This window comes from Kryptolebias marmoratus, linkage group LG3 (genome assembly GCF_001649575.2).
Source record: "Kryptolebias marmoratus isolate JLee-2015 linkage group LG3, ASM164957v2, whole genome shotgun sequence".
In the NCBI taxonomy this organism is placed as follows: Eukaryota; Metazoa; Chordata; class Actinopteri; order Cyprinodontiformes; family Rivulidae; genus Kryptolebias; species Kryptolebias marmoratus.
In genome coordinates, this window is record NC_051432.1 from 6,357,491 (window position 1) to 6,367,589 (window position 10,099).

Sequence of the window (10,099 nt, forward strand, 5' to 3'; positions counted from 1 at the left end):
TCGTGTCCGTAGGTTTGGTATCAGTTCAATAAAAGATTTCCTTTTTCTTCAGGGAGGCCAGTTCATTTATTACACCGGGGAGGAAAAAAACAAAAACTCAGCACGCTTTCCAGTATTTATGAATTGTATATTTATAATGGCAGAGCTTTATTGGGATTCTCAGTGGCGTTTTTAAAAGGGGGGGAGGGGGGTTGGACGAGTTCGGAGCGGAGTTTTTCCGAGAAGGAGCGTTCGGCGTGCTCGTTAGACGTTCGGAGGGGTAAACAAAATCCCCCGGCAAGCCCTGTTCCGTACAACCGTGCCGCTCGAGATGTATACGTTGATGTTTGCTTTCAGAACCGGCTGAACCCGCTGACCCGGAGAGCGGGACGACCTGGGGGGGAATCGCAGGAAAAGTCTATTTAAAGTAGGCCCTGCCTAAACAAACGGTGCGGGGGAGAATACGAGACAGCCGTGGTGAAGGAGGAGGAGGAGGAGGAGGAGGAGGAGGAGGGGGGAACAAGACTGTGCATCAAGTGGCGAGGTGAGTGCGGTCGGGCCTTTTAAACAATGTGAAATGCCACTGAGAGAGGTTCGGCAGGCGGCAGCGGCAGCCAGCGCTGTTTAATATCCAGAGCTTTAATCAGCCGACTTGGTGACTATCCGAGAGCTCCCCATGGCCGCGCTGCTTTATTCAAACCAGGCTCCTTCCACCAAACCTCCCCTCCTAGGCCCTCAGCTCTCCCTCTCCTTCTCTCTCGTACGCACAGCGCTCTAAGGTTGTTGTTGGGTTTTTTTTTCTTTCTTTCTTTGATTCTCTTAACCTGCTTCCTGAGACACCTCAACACGTGTCAGGGATCAGCCAGGGACACCTGATGCATCTGTTTGTTTAGAACTCCTCTCCGTGCCTTGGCGCGAGCGCCATGTCTGATACACGGCGTCCGTTTGGGAGCGCCGGCGACGCATTCGGATGTCACCTACATACAGTCGGGAGGAATTTAATTAGAGCCGCAGGTTTACCGAAGTGTCGACTTCAGTCCGCGCCAACAAGTTACAGCAGGCTCATAAAAACAAATGACCTGCCACCGCCGTGTTATACGCCGCCCGAAATAACCTCTGCTTATTAGCATTAACAGGGCAGTAAATAAAACTGACAGATCAGGGGAAGGACTCCGCAGCCATTGTGACGTTAGCGAGGGAGTCCATTTCATTTGCACCACCACTTTAGGTGCCGTGTTAAAAAAAAAAGCCTACAGTTTTGTGTGTGTTTGTTTTGTTATTTTGTCAAATGAGGATCCCATGCTTCAGCGAGTGCCTCACCTATGTGTCACTCGCAGCACGTAGATGCCACCGTGGGCCCCGGACGCTCGATTAATTACATAAAGCATCTAGTGTCAGGGTGCTGAATTCATTAGCGAGGTACGCTCGGCACGCCGGGGTCAGGACAGATATAGAAGCAGTGCGCCCAAAACCTAAACTCTCGCACTCCTGACACGCTCCTTTGACGTGACGTGACGCTGTGGGCACGGTGGGATTTTTCACAGCTTGACCTCTGGCTTTTATTAACTGAAGTCTTCAGAGCTTGGACTCTACCACTAATGGGGGGAAAAAAAATCGCCAAGAACGTCAATTTTTATTGTGCGTTTGGATGAATCTGACAAGAATAACTGTGAGTTTAGCTTACTTCTCCTGACCCCCCTTTTCTAATCTGGCCTATATTTGATCACGCTAAGGCAAAATATTTGCTCTGCAGTTAATCAAACACCGTGTAGAAGAATGAGGCCAGCTGAGGAGAGCCGAGCCAACGCTTCCCTAAAGAACCGGCATGTGAAGGTTGCGGCGCTTTTGTTCAACTTTGGGACACTTTCTGAACGGTAAAGAAAAGCCGTTTTGAATTGTGAAACGGTTAAATGTTGGCATCAGAAGCTCTTTTTTTCTGAGGAGCAGCTTCTGTTTTTTTTTTTATTTCTTTTTTTAAATTTCACTTATTTAAAATCAAACTCATGAGATGGTTGTTTAGTTTAGCTTCACTAGTTTCCAACTTTCTACAAATTACTGTTATTATAGACTAAATTAACCAGGTTTGCACTGCAATAAAGAGGCATTTTACTGGTACCGTGTTGCAGTAAAACAACATGAGGAGTTTTGTTTTTCTGTTTCTTAATGATCCCAGTTGTCCTTTTCTAATCCTGCATCTGTTGCCTGTTTCCTGCCTTGAAAGCGCGGCTACATGCCGGAGGAGTTCAGTCCTGGGATTGTGGGTCACATGAGCCAGAAACTGGGACTTTGTAGGCCAGTTGAATGAAGTGAGGACTCACCTTGCCCGCAAAGACCCAGCCTCTGACACACACACATGCACACACACCACCATCGTCATCCTCATCACCATCATGATGCACAAGAAGAAGAACAGCAGGGAGAGGTGGGGACTCCCAAGTGTCCACCTGTGCTTCTAGAAACATCCTGAGCCTATAAGGTGGCCGAGCCTCCAGAGGTCCTGGGGGTTAAGGTGGGTTAAGGTGGTTCATACGTACCCAGTGAGGAGCTGTGTTTGCTGGTGTCGGTGGTGTCTCCTGCGCGCCGGCCAGGTGTCTCCATCCCTGCAGCCACCGAGGGGACTTCTCCTCGCGCACAAAAAAAAAAGCCGCAGGAGTTCAACTTCCCCGTCCGTCCACCGCTGCCCGACTAATATGTGATTCCCTTCCCACGCATTCCCGAATTGAGCAAACATATCCTTTTTCCCGGGAGGTGGGGACCAATTGTCTTCTGGGACAAGTCCTCCTCCCTCCTCCTCCTCGGCCCATCTTTTCTCCCTGTCTGTCCAAAGAGGAGGGAAAAAAAAAAAAACATGCAACAGTGTCGCGCCTTGAGCCAGTCTTCCTCCCCCTCCTCCTCCTCCCTGCCTTCGTCTCGCCGTGAGCTCCCCGGTGCGCACCCAGTCCCCCTCACCCGGTGTCCATTCTGGAGAAACGAACCAGAAGAAGAAGGAGAAGAAGACAAGAGGAAGAGGAGGGGGTGATCATCCCTGCTCCTGCCGTGCCTGCAGCCTCGACGTTCCGAGCAGGAGCTTCCCAAACAGCTGGAAGGAGGTGATATATGGTGCTGCGCCCTCGTGTCGCTTGGGCCCTCCCCAAAATGGACCGGTACTAACCTGGTTATTTTCAGCGCGTCACTGGCTCGCCTCCAATTATAGGTTTCCGTCTGTGTGTGTGTGTGTGTGGTGGGGTGTGGAGCAAAAAGTGGCCCCGCGTCTGCAGTTATGTTGGAAGAGGACTTTAAAATAAATAAGTAAATAAAAAATAAAGAGCATTAAATAAATGTCCGAGCGCGCTTCTTCCACCCCACTGCTCCACATTCCTGCGGCGTGTTCGCCTCCGCGGCCGAACCGAGCCGAGCCGAGCCGCCGCTCCTCCCTCCGGTGCCGGCTCGTCTGCGCCTCCGTCAAGGTGTTCCCCTCTTTTATTGATTCTGTGCGGGAGACTGAACACATCCCGGGTTCATCACACCTCTGCTGCTAGCTCCCTCCGCAGCAACATGTTGGTGCGCAGCGGCCTCTGGTGGCGGCGGCGCGCCATGACGCGAAACAGGGTCAGACCCACGAGGGTCACCAGGGGAGGAAGACTAGTTTAACCCATCAGGGGGAGGAAGACTAGTTTAACCCATCGGGCAAGGACGACTAGATTAATCTTTGGCTTTATCTTTAGTAACAACAGATTGAATAGTTTTGTTTTGTTCTTGTTTTTGTTTATTGAATTATGTTGCACTCCTCAGCAATCAGATCTCACACTCTTGTTTTTTTCTTTTTAGTTTATTCTGCTTCTGTAGCCTGTGCTACATTAGTGATCGTCAAATGGCAGTCCGTGGGCCGGAAGAGGCCGGTGGAGATGGGTTTGGTGTTCAGATTAATTAAAAATTGCATTTTTCCAGAACAAGTTTGCATTTAAGCCTCCGGGAGTGCGACATTTTTATTTTATTTTTTTCCAAAATGTTCGTACGTTCCTGTTTCCTACAAACATTTTTAACCAATATCCAGATGCAATATACATTTAAACACACACAAATCCATATCTCTCCCACTTTTTAGGACAGTGTATTGACTTTTCTTTATTTATGTGTCGCCAAACACTGATCCTAACCCTTACCAGTTCATGCTTAACCATAACCTGAACATTATTCACACCTTAACCCTAAACCTAACCCCAAAAAAGGGGTCCCAACATATTAAGGCCGGGCTTTGGTGCCCAGAAGTTCCTGACAAGGTAGGTAATTGTATCAGAAAAGGTCCTAAGAAGGTAACAAAACACAAGTGTACACACATCCCTACATTCCCAAAGTCACTCTTCATTTAGCAAGAAAGTTAACATTAAATTTGATAGCAAACTAAAATATATAAACCAATTATATTTTAAATAACAATACTAAACAAGCTAATTAAACCTAAAAGCTTTCATCAATTTATATTATTATTATTATTTTGGACAACCCTCAACTAAAGGGACATAGACTTTTACTTTGAAGGTTATAGACTGTTTTTATTATTATTTTCAGATCTAGTTTACCAAGGCTTGATTTCTTTGTAACTGGATTCTACTATCTTCTCCTTTTTTTTTCTTTTTCACTTAACTTTTAGAAGTAAAATTAAGAAATGTTAACAACAACAAATGGTAAAGGACTAAAAGAGAAAACAATAAATAAATAAAAACAATAAGTAAACGCTATAGGTTTAAAGATTTTTGTTTGTTGTTTTGGGAAAATGTTTAATAAAATTTGGACTTTTAAAGTTGTGACGGGGCTGATATCTAAAACGTATTAAAGAAGATTTGGAATTTGATAAGTGATGAACTTGTGAGTTTGGAATTTAGCCTTGAATGAATTAAGTAATATTGGTTTTCTTTAGTAGGCTGTATGTAGACAACAAGATGTGTCCCTAACATTAAGTAAGACTTAACGTTTGAAATAAAATGGATGCCAAAGAGAGGCGTTTGGACAACCAAAGAAAAGCTTTGTTGTCTCAGTCTGTCAGTCATATGGTTTCAGTCAGCTGGTTCACGTCAAAAGGTCGTTTTCTTCAAAATAAAAGCGCGGCCAATAAAAAACTCCCATGATTTGGGCTATATCCATATATTTGATGTGTTATATTGTTTTTATTCACAGATTTCTTGCTAGCTGTTTGAGCGCTGTCCGCAACGGAGGCCTTTTTGTAAATGGCGCGAGCCGTGCGTGCCTTTTATTGTGAAGGGCTACGCCGGAAACGAAGCGTTTTTATTGACGCGAGCTTCAAGTCAACTTTAAGCCATGGCCTGACGGTAGGAGGCCGGCTCATGATAAAAAACAACAGGTGCTTCATCGGCTGGACGGGTGCTCTTCATCACCGCCGTCGGCTCCGTGACACCCGGCACGTGACGGTGAGTTCAACCCGCCGTGGAACAGCCTTCGTCCGCCATGTTTCCGAGCTTCGTCCGCTCACGGTGAACCGTCTCGTTGTTCCTCCTCTCTCAGTCAGAGCACCGCGGCTGAAGGTTTCTGACCCAGTCACGGGTTGTGGACGTCGAGTTTGTTGATTAAACGTGATGACGTCAGCAGGTGTCGACTGAGCCAGGTCTTCCTCGGAGAGGAGGAGGAGGAGGAGGTGATGGGGAAATCCCAGTTCTGCAGCTCTCATTAAAACAGGTGACTGGACATTTATCATCTCATTTTTATTTTGCGCCATTACGCAGGCTGAAACATCAGCTGAAACTCTAAAAAAGTAAAGTTTTTAGAGACGTGCTTTTAGTTTGAGTTTTAACTGGACAATTTCTGGAGCTGAGGGGGGGGGGGAATAAAGCCTACATTTGGTTGTTTAAATTGTGTACTAAGAGCAAAAGCAACCAAAAGAAATGTCAGAGCTGCTGCCAGGAGCTCGTTAGGGTCTCCATGGTAACCACACACTCCCTGACAGCAGTCTCAATGAGACTGGCAGACAAAACGGTGAGTGGGAAGTAAGCCTCAAACAGCGTTCGAGAAATTATAAACCATAATAATAATAAAAGAAACAATGAAGCATAAAAATCCATCAGGTTTAATTGTTATTTACATTATTTGTGGCTGAGGTTTTTCCTCTGATCAAAGCAGAGGCCTTCATTTACCTTAAAGGTACTCGTTGAAGTCAAACCCAAACATGATGTATCCTGATCTGTATCAGATGGTTCAGTTTGAAAGAGTTCACTCCAGATTTACTGACATGCAGGTACACACTCAATGTAAATAAACCAATTTTATCTGCATATTTTACTCAATAAATATGAGCAGAAATACATCCCAGACTTCTCCATCCTAAACAGCTCCTCCATGGACGTCGCCATCATTTACCCTTTTTTTTAGTCACTTCGGCTGTTTTGTAGGTAAACAAACACACGTGGTAGTTGGCATCTGGTCAAAAACTGAGCATACACGTTTTGGATTTAAGGATACATTAACAATTAAGATGACAAAAAAAATTGTGCAGATTTTGTTTTTCACATCATGAATCCATTTTATACCAGTCTTTGTGACGTTGCAAAGAGTACCGTTAAATCTGACTAACTTTTAATCCCGCTGACATTCGAATGATGAGCTCTATTATTGCAGATGACCTCGTTTTAATGAATTATCTGGGACGTGTGCAAAACTGCACTCGCTGTTTTTTTTTTCCCTCCTCAGCCTGAAAAGTGTTCAACAAAGGGTTAATTTCAGAGGAAGGTCACACTGTATGATATGATTATTGAAGGGATTAAGACTCAAACTGCAAACTGATCAATCCTGTTTGCTTCTTATATTTTCATTATATTAGTATCGCTCTAACATAGAAATGTTTTCACATATTTAGTCATGAAAGCTAATATTCCTACCCGGCTTTTTTTAGGCTGCTGGTTTGAACAAAACCAAGCTTCATTCACGTACCTCAGAGCTGTGAAGCCGTGGCGGGCTCACTTCTGTTTTTCTGAAGCTGTACAGTACAAGAACTCGGCAGAACAATCGATGGAACCGTGTTCATGTCTCACCTTTGACCCGGGAAACAACCTGATGAACAGTAAAGCCACGGCGATCGATAAGTTACAGATCAGACATGAAAAGAACCTGAATCCTGTTTCCTGGATCTGAAACAATCACGCAGAGCTGGCGGCTGAGTTAGAGGTTATTGTTCTCCGCCCACACGATGCTCTCTCCTCACCACCGTGTGTGTGTGTGTTAGTGTCACCCTCCTCTCTCCCCAGCAGCAGCAGCAGTGGGGGCAGTTGAGCCGCCCGGCTGCAGGCTCTCTCTCTCTCTCAATGGTCTCTCCCACGGTGAAGGCGGTGGTGGATGCCGTCTGGGCGGTGTGGAGCATCGGCGCCTCCATCTATGACTACATCCACACCAACGCCATGGAGGAGCGCATCCACGCCCTGGAGAACGTCATCTCCATCCACCAGTGCGTGATCGGGCTGCTGTCCGCCGGCGTGCTGGCTCTCTTCACCTACATCCTCTTCAGGAAGCTCTGAGGGCCGCCGACGCTGAAGAAGCAGAAGGTGCGACGGGTGGGTTTCACTTCGGGTGCATTAGGACAGCCGGCTGGGCTCACGGGCGTCGGCGGACCTTCATGGAGGTTATAAATGGTTTTTATGGTGGGATGGTGGCCAACGCACAACGGGACTGAAATCAGGACATGAAGCGTTTAACATCGGTGTAGTGTCATATTTGTTGTGACAACGGTTCAAACGAAGGAACATTACTAGACTCAGTTCCCAGTTCTTCTCTCCATCCTTCAGTCTCTGCTGCCACAGCAGCGCCCTCTGGTGACGAGGAGCAACAACGTATTCATGAGTACGCCTTTTTTTTTCTTAAAACGTTTTGCAGAAAAACACAGCGATCCTCATTCTGTCAGTATTAATGTCACTGCAGCGTCAAGCTGGGAGGGGGGGGGTCATAAAAACAGTATTTATGTATTTTTATTTCATTTTATAAATAAGATACCAAAAGGTCCAATAATTCCTTCAAGTTTATCCTTAACAGATTAAGGAAAGCCTTAAAACATTTAGTTCATCTTCAGAGGTGTGAACTCCATCCTGAACAGGTCTGGATGTTGCTCAGGTAGTTTCACGTAAACACTGAATGTCCGACTGGCAACTTAATCTCCTAAAAGTTTAGTTTTTCTTTTACTTGATAAATCAGATGATTGGCCAACCTTTAGGAAAACTAGTCCACATTATACGAGATCATAAACTCTGTTTACAGAGAAAACCTGCCACTTGTCTCATTTTCTAAAAGTGATTACTACTGAAAATATTACAAGTTTAATTTGAATTTCCATCCATCCATTTTCTTTTACCCGGTTCTCCATTCGGGGTCGCATGGAGCTGGTGTCTGTCTCCAGCAGTCACTGTGCCAGAGGCCACGAGTCCATCACAGAGACAAACGAGACAAAATTGGAGTTACCAATGAGCCTAACATGAATATTTTTGGTCTGAGGGAGGAAACCAGAGTACACCCATGTGTGCACAGGGAGAACATGTAAACTCCACCCAGAAAGGCCCGAGGTTAGGAGGTCAGGAGGAGATCCTTCAACCTTCCTGCTGGGAGGCGACAGCTCTAACCTCTAACCACTGCTCCGCTGTGCCACCCTTAATTTACATTTAAATTCCCAATGTAATAGTATTTTTTATTCCATTTGCATTTTTTCTGCTATTTAATATAAAATAATGACAATGCTGAACTTCAAGAAAAAGATTACCTATGAAGTGTAAAAGTAGCATCTCACTGGGCTGCGATTGTTTGGGACTAGTTGGAGACAGAACTGTGAGAAAATGCACAAATTTTCACTTCGAACGATACTTTTGCACAAATTCCTGGCAAGATCGGGGCCAAAATTTGCCAGGTGTTGGCATATATACGACAAAAAAGTACAGCTGTAGAATTATGGAAATTTTCTTAACATGGCACCGGGAGAGCGAGCCCCGAGACGCACACAAGGAAAGTGAGAACTGCTGTGAACGCTTTGAGACTTCCGAATGTTTGCAGATTGTCACCGTCAGACCCACCCCGATTTATCTCTCAATCCTGAAAACTGGCACATCAGAGACTTATTTGTTAAGTAATGGGCCTCATGAGATTTAAATCTTTTTCTCTCTGTAAGATCAGTAGTAGACCAGTCAGATGTTTCTGATGAATGTGCACTTTTCTTTATTTGGTCCTGATTGTCAGATTGGAGAAAATGCTTCTTCATCGTGGTTCAGTTGTATGTAGAATATTGTAACAACGAGGTCCAATAATGTGCTTTTTCCATGAACATTTTATACCTCAGAACTACTAATGTAGGTGCCACTGCTGTTTAAAAGCACTAATCATAAGTGTCCTTAGAAGCTGAAGATGCTTAGAGTTGATGGTTGTTTACGTTTTTCATAGAACACTGCTGCTACTTGACTTTTATCAGTTGTAACCTTTCTGTGCCACAGATTAAATCCTAACAAACACAGGTGTGTGTGTGTGTCAGAGCCTTTAGAAGTCACAGATGATCCTGTTACAGGATGACATATACGAAGGCTGCTGCTAAAACCTTGCCAGCTATTATTCGCTTTTTGTGAATCACTTATGGTTACTGTTCTCGTTTAGTAACAGGTAAATGTGTTATCGACCACAACTTTGAAAACCACTGGTTTAGAGGATTAACGGATTGTTTCGTCAGTGAGAAACGTGCTGCGTTTCATTTACATCCGAAGTGACGTAATTTCCCACTTTACTGCGTCGTGGCTGTCCCATTCAGTGAGTCGGAAACAAGATGGACGCCGGCGGCAAAGCCTCGATTTTTCTCCCAGTTACTGAATATGAAATCTTACTAAAAAGATACACGCTCCACTCCCAGAACATGTTTTAACACTTGCTATATACACATTAAAACATAGTAGTTGTACGAGTGATTAAATGTGGAAAAACAACAAATATTAACAGTAAGAGTTTACTCGCTAAAGTGACGAGTAGCAGCCATCTTGAAATCCTAACTGCGGTTAGTTGGGGTTGCTCCCACTTTAGGGGGCGTTCCCGTTGAAATTTACGACTAGGAACTTTGAAATTCCAAGGCATGTTGGAAGGCACCAACATGTGTTTGCGTTGCTGTTTTCTGAGCATT

The 10,099-nt window shown here is 44.9% G+C and overlaps 1 long non-coding RNA gene across 1 annotated transcript; it reads left to right on the forward strand.

Moving 5' to 3' along the window:
* Positions 1-511: 511 nt before the first annotated feature.
* Positions 512-9,448, forward strand: LOC108241569. Its single transcript, XR_001808819.3, has 3 exons — positions 512-5,384; positions 5,479-5,649; positions 6,860-9,448. It is a non-coding gene; the product is annotated as an uncharacterized LOC108241569 (long non-coding RNA).
* Positions 9,449-10,099: the final 651 nt, after the last annotated feature.